This window comes from Triturus cristatus, chromosome 1_2, assembly GCF_964204655.1.
Source record: "Triturus cristatus chromosome 1_2, aTriCri1.1, whole genome shotgun sequence".
NCBI classification, from domain to species: Eukaryota; Metazoa; Chordata; class Amphibia; order Caudata; family Salamandridae; genus Triturus; species Triturus cristatus.
In genome coordinates this window covers 60,150,325-60,176,442 of record NC_140580.1, presented here as the reverse complement: position 1 = coordinate 60,176,442, position 26,118 = coordinate 60,150,325, and positions in this window count along the sequence as shown.

Sequence of the window (26,118 nt, the reverse complement as noted above, 5' to 3'; positions counted from 1 at the left end):
TTTGCAATGGCTTTTTATTATGTACCGTGTATATAGCAATTATTGTGTATATATGGAAAAATCGGTATAAAAGACACCTATGTAGTTCTGATATGGGAACAAATTATAGAGTTTAGAAACAGTACATATTTGCACATTTTCGAAATTGGGAATACTCATACTAGCATGAGAAGTATCGGTCATTTTTCAAAATGACTTCTTTTTTACACAATGTCTTTCATTTGGAAGGCAGAAATGCATCAAAAATCAATAGGTAATAACAGTTGCTTTACAAATCTGAATTACCCTAAGTCTCCTGATAAAAATGGTGCCTCACTTGTGTGGGTAGGCATAGTGCCCACAACAGGAAATGGCTCAAAACCCAACGTGAATACACCACATTTTCAGATGGAAAATTTACCCTTATTTTGAAAAGTGTCTAGCTGTAGTTTTTTAACACTATCTCTGCCAGGACCTATGGAAACCTAGCAAACCTATACATTTTTGAAACTAGACACCCAGGGGACTTGACTGCCTCCCACCAGGTTCTGTTTCCCAGAATTCCTTGGAAACCTACAAAATTGTCCAAAAAAACACATTTTCCCTACATTTCTGTGATGGAAAGTTCTGGAATCTGCGTGGATCCACAAATTTCCACCCACCCCGCGTTCCCCAAAGTCTTCCAAGAAAAATGGTACCTCACTTGTGTGGGTCGGCCTAGTGCCCGCGACAGGAAACGGCGTAAAACGCAACTTGGACACACCTCAATGTCGCAGTGTAGAATGACCCTTTTTTGGTATAGTGCCTAGCTGTAGTTTTTGAACCATAGCTCTGCCGGCACCTAGGGAAACCAAGCAAACCTATACATTTTTGAAAACTAGACACTCAGGGGAATCCAGGATGGGGTGACTTGACTGCCTCCCACCAGGTTCTGTTACCCAGAATCCCTCGCAAACCTACAAAATTGTCAAAAAAAACACATTTTCCCCACATTTCTGTGGTGGAAAGTTCTGGAATCTGTGTGGATCCTCAAATTTCCATCCACCCCGCGTTCCCCAAAGTCTTCTGAGAAAAATGGTACCCCACTTGTGTGGGTAGGCCTAGTGCCTGCGACAGGAAACAGTGCAAAACGCAATGTGGTCACACATCAATTTCGCAGTGAAAAATGACACTTTTTTGGCAAAGTGCCTAGCTGTAGTTTTTGGACCCTAGCTCTGCCGGCACCTAGGGAAACCTAGCAAACCTATACATTTTTGAAAACTAGACACCCAGGGGAATCCAGGATGGGGTGACTTGACTGCCTCGCCCAACAGGTTGTGTTACCCAGAATCCCTTGCAAACCTAAAAAATTGTCCAAAAAACACATTTCCCCCACATTTCTGTGGTGGAAAGTTCTGGAATCTGTGTGGATCCTCAAATTTCCATCCACCCTGTGTTCCTCAAAGTCTTCCAGGAAAAATGGTACCTCACTTGTGTGGGTCGGCCTAGTGTCTGCGACAGGAAACGGCGCAAAACACAACGTGGTCACACCTTAATTTCACACTGAAAAATGACCAGTTTGTGAAAAGTGCCTAGCTTTAGTTTTTGAACCCTAGCTCTGCCGGCACCTAGGGAAACCTAGCAAACCTATACATTTTTGAAAATGAGACACCCAGGGGAATGTAGGATGGGGTGACTTGACTGCCTCCCACCAGGTTCTGTTACCCAGAATCCCTTGCAAACCTAAATATTTTTTTTTAAAAACCACATTTTCCACACATTTGTGTGGTGGAAAGTTCTGAAATCTGCCTGGATCCACAAATTCCCCCCCCGCGTTCCCCAAAGTCTTCCAAGAGAAATGGTACATCACTTGTGTGGGTCGGCCTAGTGCCCGTGACAGGCAAGGGCCCAAAACGTAGTGAGGCAACATCAAAATTGCCTATCTGAAGACCACCTGGTTTTGCAAGGGGGGGTCACCTGGGTCTTTGGCCCCTTGCTCGGCGGTCATCTAGGGAAACCTACCAAACCCCCACATTTCTGAAAACTAGACACCCAGGCGCAAAACTCAACGTGGTCACACCTCAATTTCGTGGTGAAAAATGACCCTTTTTTGGCAAAGTGCCTAGCTGTAGTTTTTGAACCCTAGGTCTACCGGCACCTAGGGAAACCTACCAAAACCACACATTTCTGAAAAGTAGCCACCCGGGGGCTCCCAGGGAGGTTTGACGTGCGTGGATCCCCCAACGTTTCCTTACCCAGAATCCCCTGCAAACCTCAATTTTAGTTGAAAAATCACTTTTTTCACACATTTTTGTGTCGGAAAGGGTGGCATCACCAGGCTCACACAAATTTCCTACCACCCAGCATTCCCCCAGGTCTCCTGATAAAAATGGTGCCTCACTTGTGTGGGAGGCCCAAGTACCTGCGACAGTCAAGGGCCCAAAACGTAGTGAGGCGACATCAAAATTGCATATCTGAAAACCTCCAGGTTTTCTAAGTGGGGTCACCTGGGTTTTTGGCCCCGTGCTCGGTGGCCATCCAGGGAAACCTACCAAACACACACATTTCTGAAAACTAGACACCCGGGGGCTTCCAGGGAGGTATGGCTTGCATGGATCCCGCAACTTTTCCTTACCCAGAATCCCTTGCAAACCTCAATTTTAGTTGAAAAAATCACTTTTATCACAAATTTTTGTGTGGGAAAGTGTGGCATCACCGGGCTCACACAAATTTCCTACCACCCAGCATTCCCCCAGGTCTCCCGATAAAAATGGTGCCTCACTTGTGTGGGAGGCCCAAGTACCTGCGACAGGCAAGGACCCAAAACGTACTGAGGCGACATTAAAATTGCCTATCTGAAAACCACCTGGTTTTCCAAGGGGGGTCACCTGGGTGTTTGGCCCCGTGCTCGGCGGGCATCTAGGGAAACTTACCAAACCCACACATTTCTGAAAACTAGACACCCGGGGGCGGTTTGACGTGCGTGGATCCCCCAACTTTTCCCTACCCAGAATCCCCTGCAAACCTCAATTTTAGCAGAACAAAATCACTTTTTTCACACATTTTTGTGTGGGAAAGTGTGGCATCACCAGGCTCACACAAATTTCCTACCACCCAGCATTCCCCCCGGTCTCCCGATAAAAATGGTGCCTCCCTTGTGTGGGAGGCCCAAGTACCCGCGACAGGCAAGGGCCCAAAATGTAGTGAGGCAACATCAAAATTGCCTATCTGAAAACCACCTGGTTTTCCAAGGGGGGGGTCACCTGGGTTTTTGGCCCCGTGCTCGGCGGCCATCTAGGGAAACCTACCAAACCCACACATTTCTGAAAACTAGATACCCAGGGGCTTCCAGGGAGGTATGGCTTGCATGGATCCCGCAACGTTTCCTTACCCAGAATCCCTTGCAAACCTCAATTTTAGTTGAAAAAATCACTTTTTTCACACATTTTTGTGTGGGAAAGTGTGGCATCACCGGGCTCACACAAATTTCCTACCATCCAGCATTCCCCCAGGTCTCCCGATAAAAATGGTGCCTCACGTGTGTGGGAGGCCCAAGTACCTGCGACAGGCAAGGGCCCAAAACGTAGTGAGGCAACATCAAAATTGCATATCTGAAAACCACCGGGTTTTCCAAGTGGGGTCACCTGGGTTGTTGGCCCCGTGCTCGGCGGCCATCTAGGGAAACCTACTAAACCCACAGATTTCTGAAAACTAGATACCTAGGCGCAAAACTCAACGTGGTCACACCTCAATTTCGCAGTGAAAAATGAGCCTTTTTTGGCAAAGTACCTAGCTGTCGTTTTTTAACCCTAGCTCTGCCGGCACATAGAGAAACCTACCAAACCCACACATTTCTGAAAAGTAGCCACCTGGGGGCTTCCAGGGAGGTATGGCTTGCATGGATCCCGCAACGTTTCCTTACCCAGAATCCCTTGCAAACCTCAATTTTAGTTGAAAAAATCACTTTTTTCACACATTTTTGTGTGGGAAAGTGTGGCATCACCGGGCTCACACAAATTTCCTACCATCCAGCATTCCCCCCGGTCTCCCGATAAAAATGGTGCCTCCCTTGTGTGCGAGGCCCAAGTACCCGCGACAGGCAAGGGCCCAAAATGTAGTGAGGCAACATCAAAATTGCCTATCTGAAAACCACCTGGTTTTCCAAGGGGGGGGTCACCTGGGTTTTTGGCCCCGTGCTCGGCGGCCATCTAGGGAAACCTACCAAACCCACACATTTCTGAAAACTAGATACCCAGGGGCTTCCAGGGAGGTATGGTTTGCGTGGATCCCCCAACTTTTCCTTACCCACAATCCCTTGCAAACCTCAATTTTAGTTGAAAAAAATCACTTTTTTCACACATTTTTGTGTGGGAAAGTGTGGCATCACCGGGCTCACACAAGTTTCCTACCATCCAGCATTCCCCCAGGTCTCCCGATAAAAATGGTGCCTCACTTGTGTGGGAGGCCCAAGTACCTGCGACAGGCAAGGGCCCAAAACGTAGTGAGGCAACATCAAAATTGCATATCTGAAATCCACCGGGTGTTCCAAGGGGGGTCACCTGGGTGTTTGGCCCCGTGCTCGGCGGCCATCTAGGGAAACCTACCAAACCCACACATTTCTGAAAACTAGACACCCGGGGGCTTCCAGGGAGGTATGGATTGCATGGATCCCCTAACTTTTCCTTACCCAGAATCCCTTGCAAACCTCAATTTTAGTTGAAATAAATCACTTTTTTCACACATTTTTGTGTGGGAAAGTGTGGCATCACCGGGCTCACACAAATTTCCTACCACCCAGCATTCCCCCAGGTCTCTCAATAAAAATGGTGCCTCACTTGTGTGGGTGGCCCAAGTCCCCGCGACAGGCAGGGGCCCAAAACGTAGTGAGGCAACATCAAAATTGCATATCTGAAATCCACCGGGTTTTCCAAGGGGGGTCACCTGGGTTTATAGCAAGGGTGGGCATAGTGGGCGTAGTGGGGCTACGTGGAGCAGCGCGTAGTGTGGCAAAATCTACACACACTCGCGCGCTCCGCGTAGCCCCACTACGCGCTGCCTGCCTCCCGCCCGCCCGCCCTAATTTAAAAATAATTAAAATAAGTTTAAAAGTAAATATAAACCTCTTACCTTAAGCGCGGCGTCTCGGGGCTCCCTCTTCTTGCTGATGGTAACTTCTTCATGCAAATGTGCATGCGCGGACGCCCGTGCATGCGCATTTCTTGCGAGGAATGCGCATGCACGAGCGTCCGTGCTCGGCGGCCATCTAGGGAAACCTACCAAACCCACACATTTCTGAAAACTAGACACCCGGGGGCTTCCAGGGAGGTATGGCTTGCGTGGATCCCCCAACGTTTCCTTACCCAGAATCCCTTGCAAACCTACTGCCCCCATCTACCCCCCAGGGGGGGCAGAAAGAATAATGGTGCCAAAATATTTATGGGGGAGCAAAGGCCCTTGCCCAAGGGGCCGCTCCCCCCTCCCTGGTGCCTAGTGGGTAGATCCCTGCTTGGGGATCACACTCCTGGGGTGATCCCCAAGCAGGGACTCACGAGGGAGGGGTACCATTGGAAAGTGAAGATTTTCACCTTTCCAACGATACCTCTCCTGAGTTTCTACGTGCTCAGGGGGCTGAGATAGCCCCCTGAGCACGTAGAAACTGAAACTGAAATGAGCCTCTTGGCTCATTTCAGTTTCGGTTTCACTGAAATGACGTCAGTGCGACGTGCCCGCGGATCATCATTTCAGGGAAACCAGGGGGGGGGGGGGCCTCAGGAGCTGGGGAAGCTCTTCCCCAGCTCCCGAGGCTATTTTAGCATAAAAGGAATCCCTCTGGTGCCCGCACCAGAGGGATTTCCCACGTGATATTTCATGACGAGCTGGACTCATCATGAGCACATGACCACTGTGTGCCATGACGACGAGTCCAGCTCGTCATGAGCATCGTAGGGGCTAAGAGAGATGATGGCTCGCTTTTCATGGCTACTTTGAATTCCTATCTATGCTCTTATTTTCCAGAAGTTTCCTTCTTGGCATTTGTTGCTTCCAACAACCCTACCTTGCAACTCAGCTCCAAAACTTGTAAGATGTGTGCGCAACACAGATAATTTTAGGCTGATGTTACATAGTTGCATAAGTCTGTCAGGGGTCTTGGTTATTTGCCTGGGCTGCTTCATTTTTTCTTCCATGTTCACTCTTTCAGCTTCTTCCTTAGGCCACTCTTTAGCTGCAATAACTTCACCACAGATTGTGTTTTTTCAAATTGCTCATAATTCCTATCTGCAATTATAGGGTTGGTTTCTCCCTCTTGGTCTTGTCTTGTGTGAAACCCTTGAGAAGCAGATTTGATTACTCGACCATTAGCTTTCTTGGAGATCTTGGGAATGCCTCGCTCTGCTTAAACTATGCCACAGGAATCAAGTTATAACTCACTGACGAGGCCTGAGTAGACCAAAAACGGTTTGGATTTGCTTGTGTCTTGAAGGGTCCAGGGCTGACACTTCAGGCTCCACTGGTCCTATTGGAGCAGGACCAAGATCTGATTTGCATATGGCTGGTTTCTGTCTAGGGTAACATAGTGGGTGAAAAGCAACAGACTGATATGCAGCCCCACGTGATTGCAAAACTGACTCATTTATTTCCCCTTTGTTGGACAACAGAAGTTGTTTCCTAAACAGTTTGTCACCAAACCAAAAAAGATATCAAGTTGGACAAAACCGCAAGTCCTTCAGAACACTCCCATGTTGATAGGTGGTGGCACATTTGGCGGAGGGCCTCTGATGGCACTTTACTACCCTGAAGGATTAGACCAGGGCAGTTCCCAAGGTGGGGACATCTTCACATTTTTATCTTTTTACGACTGATCTACCGTTCCACCTATAAAATGTTAATGCTCACTCACCAAACTTTGTAGGTTGCAATATAAAATATTTACAGTATGCTGATACTATTTTGCTTAGCCACACTGCCATAGGCCTACAAAAATTTATAGAATCATTTAATACCTACATTTTAGCCAATTGTCTACAAATGACTACAAAAAACCCCAAAAATCATGACGATAGGATCGACCAAATCAGATATGACAGCATGGAAAATTAATCAGTTAATGATTTAAACTGTAAAACTATTTAAGTATCCAGCAATCACGTTTGATGATTTTGCCAACAGAAAGGCCAAAGCCAACGCACGTTCTTTTTGCTTTTAGAACACTGCGAGTTAAGCTGTTATGTCCTGGTTATGAGCATTTACTTAAGGTAGTGAAGACAAAGTTGATTCCCTATCTAGCCTGTGGGTCAGTAATTTTTCAAGGTAAAGACTCCAAACTCCTTGATAATCTACAAATAATAGTTTTTAAATCAATCTTCAAGGTACCGAGAAGCGCCGGGCGTGATAATTTTAGATTGGAATTTGGCCTGAAAAGCCAAACCCTAGTGAGACAATTTGCGCTTTTAAAATGTTAATTTTCTTTTTTTTGTCTGTACCTAGCACTCTTGCAAATTAGTGCTGGCAGGAAATAACAAAATATGAGCAAGCAAGTGCTTGGAGATCTTATCTAACGGAGAGTCTAAACACTTTTAAGTCCCTTTTTTTGAAAATATGGATAGAAATAAAGCTGCTTTTATACAGATATTACATCAATCAGCAAATTTCCTATCAACCATATTGGATAAGGAGGAGTTTGCAAAAAAAGCATGCCTGGTCGGTCATTAATTCATTTAATAAAATGGAGCCACAACCATATTATATCTCCTATTTAAAACAATTTTTAAGGGATATATTTCTCATGCTAAGATTTAACATTACACCACAAAGGACAGAACTCCAAGATGGTTACAAAATTGGCCAACATATATAGTATCAGATTATGTGGTTTTCATAATGAAAAATGAATACATATTGTATACATTTGCCTTCTATTACATCAGGAGAGGCAACCAATGTTAAAATCCATCTTTAAGGAAAATGGGGTGAGAATGTGGCAGCAAGCAATTATATCTTGCCTTTACGGGAACTGAACTCGCCTATTAGTCCATTTGTAAAGTTTATTCTCATAGCAGAGACAAAGTTAAACTAGGAGTGTCCCCAAGATAGAAACGCTAAGCAGTTATGACTAGCAATCTGTCCATACTATTATTTTGAAATCCCTATGGAGTTGTGAGACCTAAGCATGGTAATATTGTTTTTCGAAATCCCCAACAAATCAATGCTGAAGGTGGTAATGGATCTCAGACATGGAAACATTTTACATTTTACTGATTTATCACCTCCCAGTAACCCATAAAAAGTATCACCATTACCTATTTGAATTAATTGATTCATTTGACTCATGACAAACAATGTTAAATGTTATTTTAATTTTAACATAATAATATTGAAAAGAAGCACATTGACCCTGTGTAGATCTAGCAGATCTATTTGACTTCCACTAATTTATTTCTCATGGAAGCACTTATTTAATAACTTTTTACCAATATGGCCAACTGACAGTGTTTGCTGACTTATGGAATGGGATATTAGTAAATCCATAAATTTTGTAATTTATGAAGTTTAGGGTCTTTGTATATAATGACCCAAGAATTGTTCTTGCGAGAAATGGAGTCCATCTCTGGGAAAGTAAGCATGAAGTTACTTTATAGATCCTGAAATTTCCCAATCATTGCAGCTGAACTGAAATGATATCTCTCATTGCTTGCGAATTCAATAGATTTAATTCAGATTTGAGAACAAGTTTCCCAATGGCTGCAGTTAAACTATATGAAATTATAAGCCCTATTACATAAGATTTTATTAGATTTAGCCCAGCTTTGAGCAGGATCACGTAGGCATTTTACAGATCAAATCAGATTTTTTGTATTTCCCATGAAATATGACTTAAGTAAAAGTAGCACAGTTTGAATGCAAAGCACATAGAACTTTAATACAGAAAATTGCAAAGAAATTAGATAATGAAGGAAGGTTTTACTAGTATATAGAGAAGCTATGTCTTAATGAAATGAAATGTGAAAATATGACATTAAGGTGCCGATTCCAATCCTGTAAATCCCGGGTACAAATGTTCGTACGGAGCGTTTTCTCCGTACGACTCGTACCCGGGACTTCCACCGTACAAACCAGCAAGTACGATTCGTACAGAAATACCATTTCCGTACGAATCGCAAAAAACACCGTACAGCTAAAAAATACATACAATTCCAATCCTGGACAGCACGTACGCGACGTCCGCACGGAGTCAGGCATCGTTTTATGGACCAGCAAGTACGATTCGTACCTACAGCACTCCGCACGGCTATATTTTTACAGCAGCCAAAAAGCGCCGGAAAAGCTAAGTACGCTGCGATGCACGAGGAAAAGGGGGCCCGCTACGCGACGTACATGCCATCACCCACATCGTATGTGTCATCATGTACGGTGCGTACCCCAACATTGCATATGTACGGCCCGTACCCCCACCCCCCGTATGTACGGCGCGTACCCCCCACCCGCGTATGTCTGCACTGTACCCAGGTGTACCCCCCACCCGCGTATGTTCGCACCATACCCCAGGTGTACCCCAATCGTCGTGTATGTACGGTCCGTACATACATGAGGATTGGGGTACGCCTGGGGTACGGTGCGAACATACCCGGGTGGGGGGTACGCGCCATACATACGGGGGTGGGGGGTACGCGCCATACATACGGGGGGTGGGGGGTACAGTGAGGACATATGCGGGAGGGGTGAGAGGCGGGGGGGCCGAACTACTCGTACCCCGGGCACAAGTGTACTCGGGGTAGGGCTCGTACAAAGTTCGCTCCGTACGGAGCCTTTTCCATGCGCTTGTGTTTTCGGACAGGCGGTACGGATCGTACTTGCGCGCTCGGACTTCAGTTTTACGAGTTGTATGTAAAACTGTCCGGGGACGTCTCGTAGACTTTTCCCGAGGCGATTCGGATGTATTTTTCACGTACGAATCGTACTTCGCCATTTGTACGGGACTTGTACGATTTGTATGTAAAAAAATACGAATACGAGTCGTACGGGAAAAATAAAAACAGGATCGGAATCGACCCCTAAATGTACACAGTAGAACGGAATGTTATTTTAGTGATGGGCTTTTGTGATATCAATGATCCAGTACGACATGATATCCCTATACTACCTTAATACTATTAATATATTCTAAATTTGATGTTTGAAGAAATGAACACTACTTCTCTAAATATTTCTTAACTCTATTCTTTTAAGCAATCTAGTGCATTTTATATATTCCCTGAATGTACTGATTTTTATTAACTGACAATAAAGATTTACTTACTTACTTAAATAGACCGTAAAATAAATAAATGAGCAGTCTGACACAAGCATACTACCTATTAGGAAGAACAAACTGATTGTTAGGTCTGGGGGTCTCTAGTTGGCAGAGGTAGGTTCCTTTGACCAAATAGGAATACTTGCTTCTAGTCAGGGTAAGGGGGTACACTCCTAAAATAACCCCTGCTCGCCCCCTTGGTAGTTTGGCACGAGCAGACAGGCTTATCTGAGAGGCAGTGTGTAAAGCATTTATGAACACATACAGTAACACAGGGAAAAACTACAAATGGACACCACACCAGTTTAGAAAAATAAGTAATCTTTACTAGACTTAACATAAGACCAAACAACAAAAATCCACCACACTGTGCTCAAAAATAGACTTTAAAATGGTAGAAATAGCGTAGTTCAATGTAGATGGTAAATGAGACACTTTACTCTCAAAGTACCTTGGATGCGTCACGCAATACAAACAAAAGGGTCGCAGGGAAGGTGATGCGTTGGTTCCTTGCTTCGGGGGAGGTGATGCATCAGTTCCTTACTGCTGCGCGGGGGAGGTGATGCGTCGGTTCCTCACCGTAGAGGAGGTGATGCGTCGGTTTCTTACTGTGATCCGGTGCGATGCAACAAGATGGCGCCTCAATGCAATGCGACAATCTGGTGCGATGCGAGAAAATGGCATCTTGATGTGATGCGACAACGTTGGAGGTGATGCGTGCATGCCCGACGGCCGTGCAGTGAACTCGGTAACTTCTGAGCCGCGACAGTCCCTGCGACACGCTTCCCTGGTGATGTGACGGCGACCTTTGCGGCGGCGACACGCTTCTCCGGTGATGCGACGTGCTTCCAGCTCCCAGCGACTCGCAGTCTCTTCAGAGGGCCCAAACAACAGTAGGCACCTCTCTGCAGGCAGAATTCCACAGCAAGGGAATTCAGGGGAGCTCGTGGTGAAGTCTTGTTTCCCTGAGACTTTAGGCAGGATGCAAGCACAGTTCAAGCCTTTGGAGATTCTTCTTCAAGATTGCAAAAGTACACACAAAGTTCCTTTTCTCCTTTCCTTGGCAATACAGTAACCACTGCAGGCCAACCCCAACAGCACAACACAGGGGCAGTCTCCTCCTTCAGCTTCCTTGGTTCTTCTCCTTGGCAAAGGGTCATCTTGATTCCCAGAAGTGATCTAAAGTCTTGGGGTCTGGGTCCCCATATTTATACTACTAAATCCTTTTTTGTCTGAAGGCAGAGGGGCCTGTACCTAGTCCAAACCAGTTCTGTGCAGTCCTGGAGCACTTTGTTTACAGGACTCCTTCTTTCCTTTGACAGTGTGGGCCAGGTACATCAGAAGCACCACAGGAGGTGGAGCCAGCATTGTGGAAGGTAGACACAGCCCTATTCAGACCCAGGCGCTAACTCCTCCCACCACTCTACATGCAGATAGGTCTATTCAGCCCTGTGCTGACTCACCCTTTCTCCTGGAATGCCCCCAGCCCCTGTCACTCAAAAACCAGACATGGAATACACAAACTAGCAGAGGCAGGCTTAGATGGTTAGGCAAGAAAATACCTACTTTATAAAAGTGGCAACACAGAATGTTAAAACCAACTTCACTAAAATATGTATTTTATCATTCTGAGTTCAGGAATACTAAACTCAAATTTCTACCATGTTCCCTGGGTCAGTTAGGATTATAAGGTGTTATAATCAAACTGCCCATTCTGGCCAGTGAGGACTGGTAGCCTTGCAATAGTGAAAAACGAAAATGGCTGTGCCCTGATGTCTGTGGCATGTCCTACCTTGTCCTTACAATGCACCCTTCCCATGGGCCTACCTTAGGGGTGTCTGATATGAAGAAAAGGGAAGGTTTAGGGACTGGTAAGTGGGTGCACTCACAAAGTCGACATGGCAGTACTAGACTGCACACAGGCTCTGCAATGGCAGGCCTGAGACACACTTTACAGGCTGCTTCTGTGGGTGGCACAACCAGTGCTGCAAGCCCACCAGCAGCATTTGATTTACAGGCCCTGGGCACATATGGCACACTATACTAAGATCTGATAAGTAAATCAAATAAGCCAATCATGGAGTCACTAATCACTACATCAATTTAACATAGGGAGAGCATATGCACTTTAGCACTGATCAGCAGTGGTAAAGTGCCCAGAGTCATAAAACAGCCAACAACAGGTCAGAAAAAATACAGGAGGAAAGCAAAATGTTCAGGGATGACCCTGCAAAAAGGGCCAAGTCCAACACTGATCCACATGGGATAACTTAAAGATGCATCACACATATGGAGAGTATAGTGATTCAAGAGTGCCAAATGATGAAACATCAGTGATTATGATAAATGAGAGGGATCCATAAAATTTAACAGGAAACACAAGCCTGACAGAAAAAAAGAGGGAAAGCACAGAAAAGGAATTGGAAGCAGGGAAGGACCAGGAAGGTTATGAACTGCTTAAGAGGGATCAAGGAAAGACAATGAGATAGAATTCCATGCTTTAGAACAATTACAAGAAAAGTAAAAAAGGACCTTACTGAAAGCAAAAACTCAAATAAACTGAAAAGCAATAAACAAAAACTATGAAAAGTTGAAGAACTGTTTAAGTCACAAACTTATTAAATGATTATTTTAAGAACTCACAGTTGTTATCATGAATTGGCACAAATTGAAATAAATTTATTTAGTTTCAGAGAGGAGAATCCGGAAGGTCTTGTTTGGGATCTTGAAGAAAGTACGGCTAAGAATTTGAAATTAATTATAGATTATTTCAAAAGCAATGCTCACAAAGAAGTAGAGGCTGGCAAAGGTACCAAGATAATAACACAATGGGCAGCTCAGTTAATAACCATGAAGAATATGAGTTTAAAAGTAATGAGAGTCCAACGTAAAGAAAATGCCACAAATGAGACTCCAAATACAGAGAAAGAACACACAAAGGTAGAAAAATGCTTGTACTTGCTGAAGCACATACATAAGTAAGTAATACGTTGAATCTGGAAACAGGAGTAGCAGTATTCACCCAACCAGGCAATAAACTGACACCATGAATCAATTATGTCACTTGAAGAATGAACTACAAGAGTTGGCACAGGGTCACTTATTAAGACTATTTTAGAAGAGGTCTCTGGATTATCACAAAACGACTTAAGTGAGATGCATGTCTTCTCTGTTATCTGCAAAATTTGAAATGCTCTGAAAATACTAGTTCACTGTTAAACAATAAAGAAAAAAATCTAAATATAGAATGTAGAATATGAATTCTAAATGATGATAATTACTAAGATTTATTTTATCTCCTTCAGAATTGTCAGTCGAAAATATAAATGTACATACATCCACACCTTCCACACACAATGGAGGGACACATAGAAAACAAAAATGAGGAGATCCTACCTGTAATACACCTGTATTGAAGTGCTACATGCTCCTAGCTATACTGTCAATACTGGACTCTATATCACAGAGGAGATACTACCAAATATATATTAAAGTGAATGCTGTAAGTACCAGATTGAGAGGAACAATTGTACCAGGAAGAAAATGAAAATGAAATTCAGTTATAAGCAGACCTAAATAGCTACATTAAATGAACAATAAAAGATCAAGAAGTGATTACTCGAGGGGGGCGTGGTCTGGCCACGTAGGAAGATGGCCGCCAAACTGTGAGACTCTGCTCTGGGTCGGCACTCAAATGGATTGAACATCTATTTGCAGGTGTCTAAGGATGTTCTTTTGGCATTTCTGAGTAATCGGAACATTGAAGCTGTCAGCTGTGAAAATTCCCTCCTGCTAGACCATCTCTAACTGGTTTTTCTGAGGTGTGGATACATTGTGGCTTGCCGGGCCTGGCAGAATCCTAGGATCCCCGGTGCTTGCGTAACCTGAACTCCCGATGACCTCACTGCTAATTGGGCTGTGACTCCAGAGACACCGGCTGTAGGAAACATTCCCGGTCAAAAAAAAAATTTCTTTATGAGGTAAACCGGCCCTTTTTATAATCATCTCTAACTGAAGTGTTGTATTCTGAGGAAAAAAACACGTCACAATTCCCTTTTATTATACAAGACTGCTAATACAACAATTTTAAGAAATACTGCTCCTCTCATTTTATTAATTTGCTTTTTTAAGCATTTTTCCACAGTTCCTTTTCAAGCAAGAAACATTGTTTCAATACACTTCTGCCAGGCCCAGCAGTAATTTATGTTCTCTGGGTAAAGGTTAAGCTTTTTTCAACTGCTTCAGTGAAATAAGAAACATTGCTTCAACACAAGGCTGCCGGCCCAGTAATAATTTATGTTCTCTGGAGCATGTGTGACTTGTATTCCTGCTGACTCCTCTGCTAAATGGACTAAGAATGGAACAATGTGAACCTGGATTTCAGAAACAATCTTTATTTATGAATAAAGACAGCTTTACTTTTTGCTAAAAATAATCAGTGTACAGACATGTGTTAAAAAAGGAAGTGAGTTGATAGCACATTATATTCACTGCTTACCTGCTAATTGGGCTACAATGTTGCAGGCGTTAGTCTGGATGTAATATTCCCGGTCTCATATTTTATATATGATGAATGACGACTCCACTTGAGGCTTAACATAATCAAAGTGCAGAACTGCCCAAACTGCATTTTTTTTCTCTCACATGAGGATTGTTACTGAAAGAAAGTGAGGGAAATCATTGTTGCAGTGATTTTTCCAGCATTCCCTGAAAGGTTTAATGCTGTCTGCATGTACATCAATATGCATCAATGCTATTCATATAGCACAAACTCCTCATTTCTTTTTCTCCTCACAACATAAGTCTTTACAATATTCCATTTAGACATATGTCTATCAGCTTAAGAGCTCATTTTTGTTGGTCATGCTTTTCATGCTCTACCACAATACTCAAATGATATCATCAATATTTATACGCAACCTATTTCTCTCATGATAATTTTCATTAAAATAAGGAGATTTTTCAGCTGCAGGCCTACTGGTTGCTTACTCTACTAATCTACATAAAACTGCTGCAATATTTTCCTCAATGCTTTTTTATTCCAATAGCACTTGATTATATCTTGCTTTGTGGAATCTAGCTCATATGTCATTTAAGTGCTAATTCATTTAATATCCTGATAATTATTTATTTATTCACAACTGAAGATTACTCATCGTGGTGCCTTACATTCGCTCTACTTGAAGGGTTGTTTGTCTGCAGTTTTAAATATTCCACCACATTTGAAGTTAGAAGTCAATGTCTAATAACAAGAGTAGAAACAAACCTTCTCAGTCACTTTTATTTGCTGATGTATTAAAACAACCACGCAAGATGTCTGGGAAAAACTCCACTGCATCAACTTCTAATAAGGCACATAATACTTCCTCGGCAGTATCCAATGCTGCCATGGATCGTCTTTTCCAAGAAATTTCAACAATCAGCTGTCGGCTAACAGACATGGATATAAACATTTCATCTCTTACCTCAGAAACTAAATCAATACGAGCTGACATAGCACTATTCCATGCTAAAACGGAGGGTCTTGATCAACGTTTGACAATTGTTGAAAATAAAATCGCTTCAACGCAGTCTAGAAGATGAAGAACTTCTTTTTCTGCGTAGTAAGTTAGTGGATTTAGAAGACCGCAGCAGAAGAGACAATATTTGTTTTTTTGGATTTCCAGAAAAAATTGAAGGCCAGAATACCAGAGCCTTTTTGTGTGATGTACTCCCTAAATTAGTTGGCATTCAGTTCGATCCACCGCTTGAGATCCAGAGAGCACATCGATTAGGTCATCCACGGCACGGTAAAGACACACGTCCAAGACCCCTTATTGCTTGTTTCCTAAGGCATGAGCAATTTCGACAACTACTGATAGCAGCACGTAATCAGGGTTCTTATTCTTATGACAGTTATGAAATACGATTACCAGATGATTTTTCCCATGACACCAATGAAAGAAGGAAAGCGTTTCTCTCCATGAGACCTCAATTGAGGAAATTAGACATTAAGGTGCCGATTCCGATCCTGTAAAACCCGGGTACGAATCGTCGTACGGAGCGTTTTCTCCATACGACTCTTACCCGGGAAAACCATCTTACAAACAAGCAAGTACGATTCATACAGAAATACCATTTCTGTACGAATCGTAAAAAATTACGAGCGTGGAAAAAATACCCACAATTCCGACCCGGGACATCGCGTACGTGATGTCCGGACGGAGTCAGGCAGCGTTTTACGGACCAGCAAGTACGATTCGTGCCTACGTCACTCCGCACAGATCTTTTTTTACGGTAGCCAACAACTGCCGGGAAATCGAGGCCGACGCGAAGAAGGAGCAATGGTACTCGACGGACAGCCATGGACCCCATCCTACGTGTCATCCCGGCCCTCATAGCCTACGACCTGGTGCACAGAAACCCACGCAGATGCCACAGAAGGTCAGCACAACACCCAGGGGCAAAGGGGGGGCGAGGGGCAGGAAACATAACCCCCACCCAAGTAAAATATGTAAAAATGACCTGTACATACATGACCTCCAGGCTCTTGTCACTTCGGGGGGGCGTGTCCACAAATTCCCACGTACCGTCATAACGGAAGTGGACGTGGATGTGTACCCGTCACCACGATGATGGAGGTACGGACTGTACCCACGCCCCTAGAGCATGGGTAGGGCCCGTACCACCATTGTAGTGGTGATGTAGGGGTATGCGCCGTACCCATGCCCCCAGAGCGTGGGTACGGCGCATACACCTACATCACCACTACAAGGGTGGTACGGGCCCTACCCACGCTCTGGGGGCGTGGGTACGGTGCGTACCCCTACATCACCACTACAATGCTGGTACGGGCCGTACCCACACTCTGAGGGTGTGGGTACGGCCCGTACCACCATTGAAGTGTACCACCATTGAAGTGTTGATGGAGGGGTACGTGCCGTACCCACGCCCTCAGAGCGTGGGTACAGCGAGTACCCCTACATCTACACTTCAATGTTGGTACACTTCAATGGTGGTAAGCGCGTACCCATGCCCTCAGAGCGTGGGTACGGCCTGTACCACCATCGGAGTGGGGATGGATGGGTACGCGTGGTACGGACCGTACACATGCCCCCACACCCTATGAATGTGGGGGTATGGTCCGTCCCACCCGTACCCCTACAGCACCAGTACAGAATGGATACAAGGCGTACACACGCCACAATTGTTGGCTTAGGGCCTGGTGCAGCATATAATCAGTATATTGGTGTGTGTGTATGCACAGGGCAGCAGTTTACTGCACCAAGGGTGCGGGAGGGTGGGTGGGTGGATGGCTGCAGAGGACTCCCAGCAGTGGACAGAGACATGTGAGGGGTGGGTGCAGAGGACTCCCAGCAGTGGACAGAGACATGTGAGGGGTGGGTGCCTATCACTCCCAGCAGTGGACAGAGACATGGGGGTGGGTGCCTATATCTCCCAGCAGTGCCCAGACATATGAGGGGTGGGTGCCTATCACTCCCAGCAGTAGACAGAGACATGGGGGTGGGTGCCTATCACTCCCAGTAGTGCCCAGACATATGAGGGGTGGGTGCCTATCACTCCCAGCAGTGCCCATACATATGAGGGGTGGGTGCCTATCAATCCCAGCAGTGGACAGAGACATGGGGTGGGTGCCTATCACTCCCAGCAGTGCCCAGACATATGAGGGGTGGGTGCCTATCACTCCCAGCAGTGCCCAGACATATGAGGGGTGGGTGCCTGTCACTCCCAGCAGTGGACAGAGACATGGGGGTGGGGGCCTATCACTCCCAGCAGTGGACAGAGACATGTGAGGGGTGGGTGCCTCTCACTCCCAGCAGTGCCCAGACAAATGAGGGGTGGGTGCCTTTCACTCCCAGCAGTGCCCAGACATATGAGGGGTGGGTGCCTATCACTCCCAGCAGTGCCCAGACATATGAGGGGTGGGTGCCTATCACTATCAGCAGTGGACAAAGACATGGGGTGGGTGCCTATATCTCCCAGCAGTGCCCAGACATATGAGGGGTGGGTGCCTATCACTCCCAGCAGTATCCAAACATATGATGGGTGGGTGCAGAGGACTCCCAGCAGTGGACAGAGACATGTGAGGGGTGGGTGCCTATCACTACCAGCAGTGGACAGAGACATAGGGGTGGGTGCCTATCACTCCCAGCAGTGCCCAGACATATGAGCGGTGGATGCCTATCCCTCCCAGCAGTCCCCAGACATATGAGGGGTGGGTGCCTATAACTCCCAGCAGTGCCCAGACATATGAGGGGTGGGTGCCTATCACTCCCAGCAGTGCCCAAACATATGATGGGAGGGTGCCTATCACTCCCAGCAGTGCCCAGAAATATGAGGGGTGGGTGCCTATCACTCCCAGCAGTGGACAGAGACATGGGGGTGGGTGCCTATCACTCCCAGCAGTGGACAGAGACATGTGAGGGGTGGGTGCCTATCACTCCCAGCAGTGGACAGAGACATGGGGGTGGGTGCCTGTATCTCCCAGCAGTGCCCAGACATATGAGGGGTGGGTGCCTATCACTCCCAGCAGTGGACAGAGACAAGGGGGTGGGCAACTATCACTCCCAACAGTGCCCAGACATATGAGGGGTGGGTGCCTATCACTCCCAGCAGTGCCCAGACATATGAGGGGTGGGTGCCTATCACTCCCAGCAGTGCCCAGACATATGAGGGGTGGGTGCCTATCACTCCCAGCAGTGGACAGATACATGGGGGTGGGTGCCTATCACTCCCAGCAGTGCCCAGACATATGAGGGGTGGGTGCCTATCACTCCCAGCAGTGGACAGAGACATGTGGTGGGTGCCTATCACTCCCAGCAGTGGACAGAGACATGGGGGTGGGTGCCTATCACTCCCAGCAGTGCCCAGACATATGAGGGATGGGTGCCTATCACTCCCAGCAGTGGACAGAGACATGGGGGTGGGTGCCTATCACTCCCAGCAGTGCCCAGACATATGAGGGGTGGTTGCCTATCACTCCCAGCAGTGCCCAGACATATGAGGGGTGGGTGCCTATCACTCCCAGCAGTGGACAGAGACATGGGGGTGGGTGCTTATCACTCCCAGCAGTGGACAGAGACATGTGAGGGGTGGGTGCCTATCACTCCCAGCAGTGCCCAGACATATGAGGGGTGGGTGCCTATCACTCCCACCAGTGGACAGAGACATGTGAGGGGTGGGTGCCTATCACTCCCAGCAGTGCCCAGACATATGAGGGGTGGGTGCCTATCACTCCCAGCAGTGGACAGAGACATGGGGGTGGGTGCCTATCACTCTCAGCAGTGGACAGAGACATGTGAGGGGTGGGCGCCTATCACTCCCAGCAGTGGACAGAGACATGGGGGTGGGTGCCTATATCTCCCAGCAGTGCCCAGACATATGAGGGGTGGGTGCCTATCACTCCCAGCAGTGGACAGAGACATGGGGTGGGTGCCTATCACTCCCAGCAGTGCCCAGACATATGAGGGGTGGGTGCCTATCACTCCCAGCAGTGGACAGAGACATGGGGGTGGGTGCCTATCACTCCCAGCAGTGCCCAGACATATGAGGTGTGGGTGCCTATCACTCCCAGCAGTGCCCAGACATATGAGGGGTGGGTGCCTGTCACTCCCAGCAGTGGACAGAGACATGGGGGTGGGTGCCTATCACTCCCAGCAGTGGACAGAGACATGTGAGGGGTGGGTGCCTCTCACTCCCAGCAGTGCCCAGACAAATGAGGGGTGGGTGCCTTTCACTCCCAGCAGTGCCCAGACATATGAGGGGTGGGTGCCTATCACTCCCAGCAGTGCCCACACATATGAGGGGTGGGTGCCTATCACTCTCAGCAGTGGACAGAGACATGGGGGTGGGTGCCTATATCTCCCAGCAGTGCCCAGACATATGAGGGGTGGGTGCCTATAACTCCCAGCAGTGCCCAGACCTATGAGGGGTGGGTGCCTATCACTCCCAGCAGTGTCCAAACATATGATGGGTGGGTGCAGAGGACTCCCAGCAGTGGACAGAGACATGTGAGGGGTGGGTGCCTATCACTACCAGCAGTGGACAGAGACATGTGAGGAGTGGGTGCCTATCACTCCCAGCAGTGCCCAGACATATGAGCGGTGGATGCCTATCCCTCCCAGCAGTGCCCAGACATATGAGGGGTGGGTGCCTATAACTCCCAGCAGTGCCCAGACATATGAGGGGTGGGTGCCTATCACTCCCAGCAGTGCCCAAACATATGAGGGGTGGGTGCCTATCACTCCCAGCAGTGGACAGAGACATGGGGGTGGGTGCCTATCACTCCCAGCAGTGAACAGAGACATGTGAGGGGTGGGTGCCTATCACTCCCAGCAGTGGACAGAGACATGGGGGTGGGTGCCTGTATCTCCCAGCAGTGCCCAGACATATGAGGGGTGGGTGCCTATCACTCCCAGCAGTGGACAGAGACAAGGGGGTGGGCAACTATCACTCCCAACAGTGCCCAGACATATGAGGGGTGGGTGCCTATCACTCCCAGAAGTGCCCAGACATATGAGGGGTGGGTGCCTATCACTCCCAGCAGTGTCCAGACATATGAGGGGTGGGTGCCTATCCCTCCCAGCAGTGGACAGATACATGGGGGTGGGTGCCTATCACTCCCAGCAGTGCCCAGACATATGAGGGGTGGATGCCTATCACTCCCAGCAGTGGACAGAGACATGTGGTGGGTGCCTATCATTCCCAGCAGTGGACAGAGACATGGGGGTGGGTGCCTATCACTCCCAGCAGTGCCCAGACATATGAGGGGTGGGTGCCTATCACTCCCAGCAGTGGACAGAGACATGGGGGTGGGTGCCTATCACTCCCAGCAGTGCCCAGACATATGAGGGGTGGTTGCCTATCACTCCCAGCAGTGCCCAGACATATGAGGGGTGGGTGCCTATCACTCCCAGCAGTGGACAGAGACATGGGGGTGGGTGCCTATCACTCCCAGCAGTGGACAGAGACATGTGAGGGGAGGGTGCCTATCACTCCCAGCAGTGCCCAGACATATGAGGGGTGGGTGCCTATCACTCCCACCAGTGGACAGAGACATGTGAGGGGTGGGTGCCTATCACTCCCAGCAGTGCCCAGACATATGAGGGGTGGTTGCCTATCACTTCCAGCAGTGGACAGAGACATGGGGGTGGGTGCCTATCACTCCCAGCAGTGGACAGAGACAAGGGGGTGGGCAACTATCACTCCCAACAGTGCCCAGACATATGAGGGGTGGGTGCCTATCACTCCCAGCAGTGCCCAGACATATGAGGGGTGGGTGCCTATCACTCCCAGCAGTGTCCAGACATATGAGGGGTGGGTGCCTATCACTCCCAGCAGTGGACAGATACATGGGGGTGGGTGCCTATCACTCCCAGCAGTGCCCAGACATATGAGGGGTGGATGCCTATCACTCCCAGCAGTGGACAGAGACATGTGGTGGGTGCCTATCACTCCCAGCAGTGGACAGAGACATGGGGGTGGGTGCCTATCACTCCCAGCAGTGCCCAGACATATGAGGGGTGGGTGCCTATCACTCCCAGCAGTGGACAGAGACATGGGGGTGGGTGCCTATCACTCCCAGCAGTGCCCAGACATATGAGGGGTGGTTGCCTATCACTCCCAGCAGTGCCCAGAAATATGAGGGGTGGGTGCCTATCACTCCCAGCAGTGGACAGAGACATGGGGGTGGGTGCCTATCACTCCCAGCAGTGGACAGAGACATGTGAGGGGTGGGTGCCTATCACTCCCAGCAGTGCCCAGACATATGAGGGGTGGTTGCCTATCACTCCCAGCAGTGGACAGAGACATGGGGGTGGGGGCCTATCACTCCCAGCAGTGCCCAGACATATGAGGGGTGGTTGCCTATCACTCCCAGCAGTGGACAGAGACATGGGGGTGGGTGCCTATCACTCTCAGCAGTGGACAGAGACATGTGAGGGGTGGGCGCCTATCACTCCCAGCAGTGGACAGAGACATGGGGTTGGGTGCCTATATCTCCCAGCAGTGCCCAGACATATGAGGGGTGGGTGCCTATCACTCCCAGCACTGGACAGAGACATGGGGGTTGGTGCCTATCACTCCCAACAGTGCCCAGACATATGAGGGGTGGGTGCCTATCACTCCCAGCAGTGCCCAGACATATGAGGGGTGGGTGCCTTTCACTCCCAGCAGTGGACAGAGACATGGGGGTGGGTGCCTATCACTCCCAGCAGTGCCAAGACATATGAAAGGGTGGGTGCCTATCACTCCCAGCAGTGGACAGAGACATGTGGTGGGTGCCTATCACTCCCAGCAGTGGACAGAGACATGGGGGTGGGTGCCTATCACTCCCAGCAGTGCCCAGACATATGAGGGGTGGGTGCCTATCACTCCCAGCAGTGGACAGAGACATGGGGGTGGGTGTGTATCACTCCCAGCAGTGCCCAGACATATGACGGGTGGTTGCCTATCACTCCCAGCAGTGCCCAGACATATGAGGGGTGGGCGCCTATCACTCCCAGCAGTGGACAGAGACACGGGGGTGGGTGCCTATCACTCCCAGCAGTGGACAGAGACATGTGAGGGGTGGGTGCCTATCACTCCCAGCAGTGCCCAGACATATGAGGGGTGGGTGCCTATCACTCCCACCAGTGGACAGAGACATGTGAGGGGTGGGTGCCTATCACTCCCAGCAGTGCCCAGACATATGAGGGGTGGGTGCCTATAACTCCCAGCAGTGCCCAGACATATGAGGGGTGGGTGCCTATCACTCCCAGCAGTGCCCAGACATATGAGGGGTGGGTGCCTATCACTCCCAGCAGTGCCCAGACATATGAGGGGTGGGTGCTTATCACTCCCAGCAGTGGACAGAGACATGGGGGTGGGTGCCTATCACTCCCAGCAGTGCCCAGACATATGAGGGGTGGGTGCCTTTCACTCCCATCAGTGCCCAGACATATGAGGGGTGGGTGCTTATCACTCCCAGCAGTGGACAGAGACATGGGGGTGGGTGCCTATATCTCCCAGCAGTGCCCAGACATATGAGGGGTGGGTGCCTATCACTCCCAGCAGTGGACAGAGACATGGCGGTGGATGCCTATCACTCCCAGCAGTGCCCAGACATATGAGGGGTGGTGCCTTTCACTCCCAGCAGTGCCCAGACATATGAGGGGTGGGTGCCTATCACTCCCAGCAGTGCCCAGACATATGAGGGGTGGGTGCCTATCACTCCCAGCAGTGGAGAGAGACATGGGGGTGGGTGCCTATATCTCCCAGCAGTGCCCAGACATATGAGGGGTGGGTGCCTATCACTCCCAGCAGTGGACAGAGACATGGGGGTGGGTGCCTATCACTCCCAGCAGTGCCCAGACATATGAGGGGTGGATGCCTATCACTCTCAGCAGTGCCCAGACATATGAGGGGTGGGTGCCTATCACTCCCAGCAGTGCCCAGACATATGAGGGGTGGGTGCCTATCACTCCCAGCAGTGGACAGAGACATGGGGGTGGGTGCCTATCACTCCCAGCAGTGCCAAGACATATGAAAGGGTGGGTGCCTATCACTCCCAGCAGTGGACAGAGACATGTGGTGGGTGCCTATCACTCCCAGCAGTGCCCAGACATATGAGGGGTGGGTGCCTATCACTCCCAGCAGTGGACAGAGACATGGGGGTGGGTGCCTATCACTCCCAGCAGTGCCCAGACATATGAGGGGTGGGTGCCTATCACTCCCAGCAGTGGACAGAGACATGGGGGTGGGTGCCTATCACTCCCAGCAGTGCCCAGACATATGAGGGGTGGTTGCCTATCACTCCCAGCAGTGCCCAGACATATGAGGGGTGGGTGCCTATCACTCCCAGCAGTGGACAGAGACATGGGGGTGGGTGCCTATCACTCCCAGCAGTGGACAGAGACATGTGAGGGAGGGTGCCTATCACTCCCAGCAGTGCCCAGATATATGAGGGGTGGGTGCCTATCACTCCCACCAGTGGACAGAGACATGTGAGGGGTGGGTGCCTATCACTCCCAGCAGTGCCCAGACATATGAGGGGTGGTTGCCTATCACTCCCAGCAGTGGACAGAGACATGTGGTGGGTGCCTATCACTCCCAGCAGTGGACAGAGACATGGGGGTGGGTGCCTATCACTCCCAGCAGTGGACAGAGACAAGGGGGTGGGCAACTATCACTCCCAACAGTGCCCAGACATATGAGGGGTGGGTGCCTATCACTCCCAGCAGTGCCCAGACATATGAGGGGTGGGTGCCTATCACTCCCAGCAGTGTCCAGACTTATGAGGGGTGGGTGCCTATCACTCCCAGCAGTGGACAGATACATGGGGGTGGGTGCCTATCACTCCCAGCAGTGCCCAGACATATGAGGGGTGGATGCCTATCACTCCCAGCAGTGGACAGAGACATGTGGTGGGTGCCTATCACTCCCAGCAGTGGACAGAGACATGGGGGTGGGTGCCTATCACTCCCAGCAGTGCCCAGACATATGAGGGGTGGGTGCCTATCACTCCCAGCAGTGGACAGAGACATGGGGGTGGGTGCCTATCACTCCCAGCAGTGCCCAGACATATGAGGGGGGGTTGCCTATCACTCCCAGCAGTGCCCAGAAATATGAGGGGTGGGTGCCTATCACTGCCAGCAGTGGACAGAGACATGGGGGTGGGTGCCTATCACTCCCAGCAGTGGACAGAGACATGGGAGGGGAGGGTGCCTATCACTCCCAGCAGTGCCCAGACATATGAGGGGTGGGTGCCTATCACTCCCACCAGTGGACAGAGACATGTGAGGGGTGGGTGCCTATCACTCCCAGCAGTGCCCAGACATATGAGGGGTGGTTGCCTATCACTCCCAGCAGTGGACAGAGACATGGGGGTGGGTGCCTATCACTCTCAGCAGTGGACAGAGACATGTGAGGGGTGGGCGCCTATCACTCCCAGCAGTGGACAGAGACATGGGGTTGGGTGCCTATATCTCCCAGCAGTGCCCAGACATATGAGGGGTGGGTGCCTATCACTCCCAGCACTGGACAGAGACATGGGGGTTGGTGCCTATCACTCCCAACAGTGCCCAGACATATGAGGGGTGGGTGCCTATCACTCCCAGCAGTGCCCAGACATATGAGGGGTGGGTGCCTTTCACTCCCAGCAGTGGACAGAGACATGGGGGTGGGTGCCTATCACTCCCAGCAGTGCCAAGACATATGAAAGGGTGGGTGCCTATCACTCCCAGCAGTGGACAGAGACATGTGGTGGGTGCCTATCACTCCCAGCAGTGGACAGAGACATGGGGGTGGGTGCCTATCACTCCCAGCAGTGCCCAGACATATGAGGGGTGGGTGCCTATCACTCCCAGCAGTGGACAGAGACATGGGGGTGGGTGTGTATCACTCCCAGCAGTGCCCAGACATATGAGGGGTGGTTGCCTATCACTCCCAGCAGTGCCCAGACATATGAGGGGTGGGCGCCTATCACTCCCAGCAGTGGACAGAGACATGGGGGTGGGTGCCTATCACTCCCAGCAGTGGACAGAGACATGTGAGGGGTGGCTGCCTATCACTCCCAGCAGTGCCCAGACATATGAGGGGTGGGTGCCTATCACTCCCACCAGTGGACAGAGACATGTGAGGGGTGGGTGCCTATCACTCCCAGCAGTGCCCAGACAAATGAGGGGTGGGTGCCTATAACTCCCAGCAGTGCCCAGACATATGAGGGGTGGGTGCCTATCACTCCCAGCAGTGCCCAGACATATGAGGGGTGGGTGCCTTTCACTCCCATCAGTGCCCAGACATATGAGGGGTGGGTGCCTATCACTCCCAGCAGTGCCCAGACATATGAGGGGTGGGTGCTTATCACTCCCAGCAGTGGACAGAGACATGGAGGT